The sequence below is a fragment of the Cyprinus carpio genome, chromosome A3 (genome assembly GCF_018340385.1).
Source record: "Cyprinus carpio isolate SPL01 chromosome A3, ASM1834038v1, whole genome shotgun sequence".
Lineage (NCBI taxonomy): Eukaryota > Metazoa > Chordata > Actinopteri > Cypriniformes > Cyprinidae > Cyprinus > Cyprinus carpio.
Genome location: NC_056574.1, coordinates 35,945,209 through 35,955,571, shown reverse-complemented (window position 1 = coordinate 35,955,571; position 10,363 = coordinate 35,945,209). Strand labels below are relative to the sequence as shown.

Here is a 10,363-nt window from a genome sequence, read left to right as displayed (position 1 = left end):
CAGTGGCTAAATTAACGAAAAATAAAGCATCAACAAGTGTTGACATTTCTCAACATCACAGCAGTAATGACTTTATGAACTACTTTACTTCTAAAGTCGATACTATTAGAGATAAAATTGTAACCATGCAGCCATCAGCTACAGTATCACATCAGACAGTTCACTATAGATCCCCTGAGGAACAGTTCCACTCATTCTCTACTATAGGAGAGGAAGAATTGTATAAACTTGTTAAATCATCTAAACCAACAACATGTATGTTAGACCCTATTCCATCTAAGCTCCTTAAAGAGGTGCTTCCAGAAGTCATAGATCCTCTTCTGACTATTATTAATTCCTCATTGTTATTAGGGTATGTCCCAAAATCCTTCAAACTGGCTGTTATTAAGCCTCTCATCAAAAAACCACAACTTGACCCCAAAGAACTAGTTAATTATAGACCGATCTCGAATCTCCCTTTTCTTTCAAAGATACTAGAAAAGGTAGTATCCTCACAATTATATTTCTTCTTAGAGAAAAATGGCATCTGTGAGGATTTCCAGTCAGGATTTAGACCGTATCATAGTACTGAGACTGCTCTCCTTAGAGTTACAAATGACCTGCTCTTATCATCTGATCGTGGTTGTATCTCTCTATTAGTGCTATTGGATCTTAGTGCTGCGTTCGACACTATCGACCACACTATTCTTTTGCATAGACTAGAACACTTTGTTGGCATTAATGGAAGTGCATTAGCATGGTTTAAATCGTACTTATATGACCGCCATCAATTCGTAGCAGTGAATGAAGAGGTATCATATCGTTCACAAGTGCAGTATGGAGTACCGCAAGGCTCAGTACTAGGGCCGTTACTCTTCACGCTTTACATGTTACCCTTGGGGGATATCATCAGGAAACACGGTGTTAGCTTTCACTGTTATGCTGATGATACTCAGCTCTATATTTCTTCGCGGCCTGGCGAAACATACAAATTTGAAAAACTAACGGAATGCATAGTCGATATAAAAAACTGGATGACGAGTAATTTCTTACTGCTAAATTCTGAAAAAACAGAGGTGTTAATTATAGGGCCTAAAAGCTCTGCATGTAATGACCTAGAATGCTGTCTAAGCCTTGATGGCTGCTCTGTCAATTCTTCGTCATCAGTTAGTAACCTAGGTGTGCTATTTGATAGCAACCTTTCCTTAGAAAGCCACGTTTCTAGCATTTGTAAAACTGCATTTTTCCATCTCAAAAATATATCTAAATTACGGCCTATGCTCTCAATGTCAAATGCAGAAATGTTAATCGATGCGTTTATGACCTCAAGGTTAGACTATTGTAATGCTCTATTGGGTGGTTGTTCTGCACGCTTAGTAAACAAACTCCAGTTAGTCCAAAATGCAGCAGCTAGAGTTCTTAGTAGAACCAGGAAGTATGATCATATTAGCCCGGTCCTGTCAACACTGCACTGGCTCCCTATCAAACATCGTATAGATTTTAAAATCTTGCTTATTACTTATAAAGCCCTGAATGGTTTAGCACCTCAGTATTTGAATGAGCTCTTGTTACATTATAGTCCTCCACGTCCGCTCCGTTCTCAAAACTCTGGCAATTTGATAATACCTAGAATATCAAAGTCAACTGCGGGCGGCAGATCCTTCTCCTATTTAGCGCCCAAACTCTGGAATAACCTACCTAACATTGTTCGGGAGGCAGACACACTCTTGCAGTTTAAATCTAGATTAAAGACCCGTCTCTTTAACCTGGCTTACACATAACATACTAATACACTTCTAATATCCAAATCCGTTAAAGGATTTTTAGGCTGCATTAATTAGGTAAACCGGAACCGGGAACACTTCCCATAACACCCGATGTACTTGCTACATCGTTAGAAGAATGGCATCTACGCTCATATTAGTCTGTTTCTCTCTTATTCCGAGGTCACCGTAGCCACCAGATCCAGTCTGTATCCAAGTCAGAGGGTCACTGCAGTCACCCGGATCCAGTATGTATCCAGCCCAGATGGTGGATTAGCACCTAGAAAGGACCTCTACAGCCCTGAAAGACAGCGGAGACCAGGACTAGAGCCCCAGAGTCAGATCCCCTGTAAAGACCTTGTTTCAGACGACCACCGGGACAAGACCACAGGAAACAGATGATTCTTCTGCACAATCTGACTTTGCTGCAGCCTGGAATTGAACTGCTGGTTTCGTCTGGTCAGAGGAGAACTGGCCCCCCAACTGAGCCTGGTTTCTCCCAAGGTTTTTTTCTCCATTCTCTCACTGATGGAGTTTTGGTTCCTTGCCGCTGTCGCCTCTGGCTTGCTTAGTTGGGGACACTTCATTTACAGCGATATCGTTGACTTGATTGCAAATTATTGCACAGATACTATTTAAACTGAACTGAGCTGCATGATGACATCGCTGAATTCAATGATGAACTGCCTTTAACTGTCATTTTGCATTATTGACACTGTTTTCCTAATTAATGTTGTTCAGTTGCTTTGACGCAATCTTTTTTGTTTAAAGCGCTATATAAATAAAGATGACTTGACTTGACTTGACTCCATCTCATCCTGCATCTGGCCTCCCACCTCTCGCTGCTCCTATTCTTGCTCGCTTTCTCCTCCCATCCAGCACTGACATTTATCAAGGATTTCTAGACAGTCTGGGCACTTTACTGCTCTGCAGTCAATTGCAAAGTGTCCTTGCTGTTCACATGTATAGCATTGAAACTCTGCGCAAACCTTAAATATATGCCCTGGATTCATACACAATCGACAGGTTTTAACCTGACGAATGTGTATGATCCTGAAATGTCGTGTTCCCCCTCCGCTGTCTCAAATCTGGTACTATCTGGGAGTGACACCACCTCATTGGGGAACTTTACCCTTTTACCCGTTCCCGGGTAATATCTCCTCCTTATTCTTGAAGTGGGGGTCACCCCCCATCCTTCCAGTTTGTCCATGATGTTGCTGTCTTCAAGGTAGACTGGCAGATGCATAAATGAAACTATGTACTCCCGCTCCTGTAGCTTTTTCACCTCACATTTTGCGCCTTTAATTTCCAATCCATCCAGTAGGTACACACATTTCTTCATTTGTTAAAGTCACTTCATATAGTCTATTTTGTTAAGGTCTTACTGCAAGTATTTTATTCACTCCAACTTTTACCGCTATCACTTTAATTTAATCCTCTGCTCTTCCATCGCTGACTTCTCCCGTGTCCACAGTTACTCTTGCCCCTTTTACATAACTTCGCTTGTTTTCCATCTTATTTAAATCAGTCCGTTCTCGTAGTCACTGTCCATTTCCTTGGTCGTTGTCTTTTCCATTGTCTGCCGCCATTCCCATGTCTTTACCGTTTAATCCATCCGTTTTTCTCATTTTACACAAACCACTCCCCAGACAGCACAAGGCTGCTGGTAAGTGGTTTAAAAGAAAACAAAACAAAAAATAACTCAGTACTGTTACTGTAACTATTAACAAACTTTTTAAACAAACAAAACATAAAACAAAATATTCAGAAAGCCTCTCTCTCTGTCTTGCAAACACAATACTTCCTGGTAAGCTCAATTGCGCCCTCAGGGTGGTTTGGCCGTAAGCGAGGGCTGCTGCAAAGAGTGGGCCATTTAAATATCAGCCCCATAATTTGCAGTGTATTAGATCAGTATTGACAAAAAAACTAAAGCTTATAGCACCTGGTATACCCAGGCAGTCTCCCATCCAAGTACTAACCAGGCCCAACCCTGCTTAGCTTCCGAAATCAGATGAGATCGTGTGCACTTTAAAAAAAAAAAAATTTATTGAAAATATTTCAGTACAAAAATACATCAAATATTTTCCACATTAAATTCATCAATTATTTTTGCTGCAGAAAGCTTTCAGTCATAATAGAAATGCAGACTTTCAGTTAAAATTACATTAAAAGTTTCTATGCAAACATTATCCTTTTCAATTATGTAAAAATGACCAAACCAGATTCCTTTAAAACCTTACAGACATCCTTTGTAAAAACATTGTAAAAAAAACACCCATTTTCTCTTCTTGTTTAAAATAATAATACAGGCATTGGACATATTTTTCAAATTTCCTTTTAAACACATGCCACACATGCATTAAAATATTTTCTCTCTTTGCAACCACCCTTCTTTCCCATATTGCAGTAAATTAATAAGTTTTTAGTTTTTGCATTGCTTATCCAGAACCAGCATCACCACCTTATTCCATTCAATAAATTCATTATCCTCCCCTCTCAAACTTGAAATCATACTTTTATTTCACATTAAAATCCTCCAATTCCTTGCAATATAAAAACAAGTGAAAATCCTTCATCATCATCATTACAAACTTTACAAGTGGCGCTTGGTTCCATTCCAATTTTGTTTAAAATGACATCTGTAAAAATCACTTTGTGTATGATAGAATATTCAGAGTTTTCCATTTTTTTCTGTACAAATTTTCCATTCATGTTCCCCCATATGCTGTCTTCCTTTAAATCATTGTATTTCTGTAACCAATATTCATTTACAGCAGGTTTCTTAAAAAAACAGCATCTCTAAAAACACAAAACTTTTTCACAGTACATTCATTGAAAGCATATACTGTAGTTTTCCCCCCAACCATGCATACTCATGTTTCCCTTCTTCCATGTTTTCAATTCTATTTATCCACTCTTGAGGTATAGCATTCTTAATTACGTCATATTTGTTTGCTATCTCTTGTCTGCTATAATCCTCCTTTGCCTCCTCCATCACATCCACAATGTATTGCACTGGTAAAAACCCCTCTTTGAATTCGTATAAAATGTATCTGATTTTCATGATTCCCACATCCCACCACTTCTTAAAAAAATCTCCTTCCCTTGATTTAAAATGCAGTTGTTTAAGAATAAAGGCTGATTTAAAATGTTCTCTCTATCTTGTGGCTTAAAATGCACATTAGTTAAAAATTTGCCCCATGCCCCCATCAGTTCTTGATAAAAATCTGGCAGCCCCTCCTTCATCCATTTTTTCGCTTTCATCCATAAAATCTTGTCCCCCAAATTAAAATTACTACACTTACTTAAATACCCCATTGTTCTCTTCCACGCTGTTTTGTTTTCTTCATTCAAGTACTTTTTTATTATTTTCACTCTCAAGCTGTTCTTTCTTTGTTCCACATCCATTAACCCCAGTCCTCCCTTCTCCACTGCTCCTATTAAGGTGTTGTATGCTTTTCTTGGTGGCTTCCCTTCCCATAAAAAAATAAAATAAAATTTTCAGCCTTTTTTCTACCCACAACGGCATAGATGACACACATAAAATATACCACAATTTAAAAACCATTAAAACATTCAGAACTAAAACCTTCCCTTTCGAAGTTAATGTTCTCATTCTCTAAAAATTCAATCTTCTTTCAATCCCTCCTAAAGCTTCCTCCCACATAGTTTCTTCTGCTTCCTTTTCATCCCTCCCCATTAAAACACCTAAAATCTTTATTTCTTTAGTTTCCTTAAAATGTAAAATGCTCTGTTAAAACCGGGGCCCCTCCAAATCTCATATATACCGTTTTGTCCTCATTTTCTTTAGCTCCTGATCCCCTACAATACTTTTGTACAATTTGCATTGCTTTTTCCACACTCTCCAGATCTTTTAACAATAACGTTGTGTCATCCACGTATTGAAAAATTTTACTTTCCCCTCCCTCGATGCCTATCCCTTTTATCCCCTCTTCATGTTTTACCGCCAATCCTAAAGGTTCCGCAACTAAAGAATATAAAAGAGCTGACAACGGACATCCTTGTCTTATTGATCTTGTAATTTTAAAACACTGTTAAAAAAACATAACATTTAATTTTTGTTATTGCGCCTTTGTATAAGATCCTAATCAATTTCATAAAATTCTCTCCAAAACCAAAACTTTTAAAACATCAAATAAAAACCATGCTCCACCCTGTCAAAAGCTTTCTCAAAATCTAAACTGATAATAAACCCATCTTTGTTCCTTTCATTTATGTATCTTATCATATCTTTTATACTAATAGTTGTATCTGCTATGTCTCTTCCTTTCACTCCGTACACTTGGTTAGTTTTAAATATACTCTGCATGACTTCCTTCAATCTGTTGGCTAAAATTTTAGATAAAATCTTTAAATCAGTATTCAGCATTGTAATCGGTCTGTAGTTCTTTAAATCTGTCTTCTCTCCTCTTCTCTTGTATATCAATTTCATGAAACCCATTCCCATTCTTTGATTTAATTATTCTTTCTTAAAAACATCTACATATACTTCTTTTAAAATGCTAGTTAAAGAATCTTTAAAAACTATATAAAATTCACTCCCCAAACCATCTATACCTGGACTTTTCTTTTTGTTTAATTCACTTTCTGCTCTTTTTATCTCTTCTTCTCTTATCTCTTCATCACACTCTTTTTTTTGTCTACTTCTCCTACTTTTGCTTTCATGTGCCTCAGTAACTCCAGCTTCTCTTCTTCCCTCACCCCCTCAGTACTAAACAGGTTCTCATAGTATGCTTTTATTTCTTTTAATATTTCTTCATTTGTTTCCACCACTACACCATTTTTCCTCTTATTTCTTTAATCATTCCAGCCTTCCCTCTTATTTTTTCTAGATCAAAGAAAGATTTAGTACATTTTGCGCCCTCAACTTTATATTTAGCTTTACTTCTTAGTCTTGCGCCTTCATATTTTTCCTCTTCCATTTCTTTCAATATTCCCTCCAATTCTTTTATTTTTTGTATATCTTCCCCATTCTCATTTAATTCTTCCAATTTTTCTCTTAATTCTCTCTCCTTATTGCTCTTACTTCTCTGTATTAACTTGCAGTGATTTTTTTTTTTTTACTAAATATTTAACATTTCCCCACCATATTCTTTTATCTTCAGTGCACATTCCATTCTCCTTTACTTTTCCAATAATTTCTTCATACTTAACACACATAATCCTCATTCTTCAAAACCTCTGTATTTAAAACCCATACCTCCGGCTCTCTTTTCACAGAACTCCAGTTTACTTGCATAAAAATGGGTTTATGATCACTTAAGCTTGATTCTTCATATTTAATGCTACCAGTAAAACCCTCAATGTTCCATGTACATAAAATAAAATCAATCCATTGCCTCCTTGAAAAATCTTTCTTTTTTTCATTTCTTTCTCTCCATACATCAATTATATTATTTTCTTCCTTTATCAGTTCTAAAAACCATTCCCTCACCCATTTCTAATTTACTGAAAACAGTATTAAAATCACCCATCATAATAACTTCTTTGTTTCTTTAAAAAGTCTCTTAAGACATTAAAATATTCTTTCTTTTCGTTCTCTTCTGTCGGTGCATGAACAATAACCATAATTACTTTTTCCCCTCCAGTTCAAATGCTATACATTTCCCATCTTTGTCATTATATATTGTTTTACATGATAAACCAGTTTTCTTTTATTAAAGCTGCAACTCCTCTTCCCAGCCTCCCATCACCATTATTATATCAAATCCCTCCGCTCCACCGTTTCCTCATTTCAGTCATGTACCCTTCCCTCCAGTTTGTTTCTTGTTGTAAAATCACATCTTCTTCTTTACACATTTCTTTCACTTTTTCAAATTTTCATGTCTAAAAGCCCTCTAGCATTAAAAGTAACAATTCTTAACAGCATAAAACATATAAAAACATTCATAAAATCCATCATCTCAATCCATCTCCCTCAAGTCCTTTAACAGTTCATATTTATTCACACTCTCAACTGAACCTTCTTTTATCACTTTTTTTTCCTAATAGTCTCTAAATTTGGCGTTACCTTTACTGACCTTCTTCTTTTAGTTGATTTCATTTGTTTCTCCTCCTTTTCTTTCCACTCTTCACTTTCCTTTACTGCAGCTTGCTCGTTACTCCTTTGTTCATTGAGTTCCACTGTCCAAGTCATTTTGCAAACCCTCAGTCAAATTCATTTGTGACCATACATCACCATCCTTTTGTACACCAATCAGTTCATCATCTCTTTGATTATTTTGTTCCACCACGTCCAGAGCATTTTGTAAACTTTCCATCAAATCCATCTGTGTCCAAGCCTCCCCATCCTCTTGTGATTGTACTTCCTTCTCCTGATGCTCAATCTCTTTATTCACTGTTTCTTCCTCCTCTTGTAATGCCGTTGTGTCCTCCTCTCACTGCTCGTTGTCTCGTTCATGCATCTGCCCGTCTACCTGCTGCTCATCCTCCTCCTCCTCCTCCCCCTCCAAACTCCCCATCCAACACTCACACTTATTTAAAACCAAATTACAATCCGGGCACGTCACTGTGTTGCAGTCTCTCGCAAAGGGCCCACTCTCCTCACATTAAAAGCACTTGAAATCAGGACAGTCTTTTACCACATGATCCAGGCTCATGCACAGCCGACAGGTCTTCACCTGATTGCTGTGCATCACCCGGAAATATTGCGGACCTTCTGCCGTTTCCATTTTTGTGCTGTACGGGAGGGATGCAACTTCTTTTGGGAACCGCATTCTCACAAACCTCGTCCCATCCTCAATACTGGTGCCCAGATAAAATCTTCTTTTAATTTTTGAAATTGGGAAAACTCCCCAGCCTTCTAATTTATTTAAAATTTCTTCGTCAGCAATGTAAACGGGCACATGCATGAAGGAGACAACATAATCTCTGTTTTGCAGTCGTTTTACCTCACAGTTGATGCCATTTATCATCAATCCATCTATTAAAAGCTCTGTGTCATCCTCTCATTCAAGTGTTATCTTATCCTTCTTTTGTTTGTGTCTCACTGCTAAAATCCTCCCGTCGCCGATCTGCTCCGCCACCGCTTTAATTATATCCACCGCTCTTGTGTCCTTTGCATGTCCCACATCCACAGTCACAGTTGCTTCCTTTAAATATAATCTATTTCCAGTCTCCTTCCTCACTTCTTTTTCCTTCTCTTTACCATCTCGTTGTCGTTGAGCCAGTCCATTATCATTTCCACACTGTGTGCCGTCCGCCATTGCCGTGTCAGTCACCTTTGAGCCGTCCATTGTAAACAAAAAGCAAAAACGCACAAAACTTCCTCCCAGACAGTGCAAGCTGCTGGGAGGATCAACTTAAGAACTCAGAAAAATAAACAATAATCAAACTAAAGACGTATACAAACAAAAAACCAACAAAAAACAAAGTTTTGGTGAGCCTCCCTCACCCACTGCAGACAAACACTTCATGTTCACCAGTGACTCACTAGCACCCTCAGGGTAGTATGGCCATAAGCGAGAGCTGCTGCAAAGCGTGGGCTGCTGCAAACCGTGGGCTATTTAAATATCAGCCCCATAATTTGCAGTGTATTGGATCAGTATTGACGATAAAACTAAAGCTTACAGCACCTGGTATTCCCAGGCGGTCTCCCATCCAAGTACTAACCAGGCCCGACCCTGCTTAACTTCTGAGATCATACAAGATAGGGCGTGGTCAGGGTGGTATGGCCGTAAGCGAGGGCTGCTGCAAGGTGTGGGCTATTTAAAGATCAGCCACCCTAATTCGCAGTGTATTAGATCAGTAGTGAAGAAAAAACTAAAGCTTACAGCACCTGGTATTCCCAGGCGGTCTCCCATCCAAGTAATAACCAGGCCCGACCCTGCTTAGCTTCCGAGATCAGATGAGATTTTTTTATTATTATTTTTTTTTTTTATTAAAAATGTATTTCTCTTTTTTTTTATACAGTCATACTATTATTATTCCTACATACAAATACACATAAGCAAACCAATAAAAACAAAAACAAAAAAAACTTTAAAAGCAATTAGGCAGTGTTAGATCAAAACTTTTACATGTCTTAGTAATAAAAGGATTATTATCAACAATGCACTTATTAAAAATACCCATCTGTTCTGTCATATTAAAATAGTTATACAGGATCTTTATAGTATTATTTAACTTATGCTTAAAAAATACACTTTTTTTTTTTTTCATTAAGTTCCGTCTAGACCATATTACATGCCTTGCAACAGATAACCATAAATTAAGAGGATACTTATTACTTGCTTTTCCATTAAAACCAAATAGGAATACAGTTTCCCATCCATCTGGAAATATACTTTTATCAAGTATAAATGTCCCCATCATCTTTTTTAACTTCCTCATAAAACAATCTAATTTCTTACATTTAAAAAAACATATGCAGTATTCCTTCATTTTCCTCAAAACATACTTTGCATATCGCATCATTTGCTTTCCCCATTTTAAACAACATCATTTCATTTAATATACAGTTGTGTCTTAATAGAAAATCTAAATTTTCTAACACAGGACTTATATACATATTTCTCTCACATCCAAAATATTTAACAATTTTCCCCAGTATTTATTTGCTCTGGGCTCAACAAATGTATCATTACAAAAAAGCAAATTAA

At 37.2% G+C, this 10,363-nt stretch overlaps 1 non-coding gene across 1 annotated transcript; it reads right to left on the bottom strand.

The window, feature by feature from the left end:
• Window positions 1–9,325: 9,325 nt before the first annotated feature.
• LOC122139068 lies at window positions 9,326–9,444 on the bottom strand. Its single transcript, XR_006155971.1, has one exon. It is a non-coding gene; the product is annotated as a 5S ribosomal RNA (ribosomal RNA).
• Window positions 9,445–10,363: the final 919 nt, after the last annotated feature.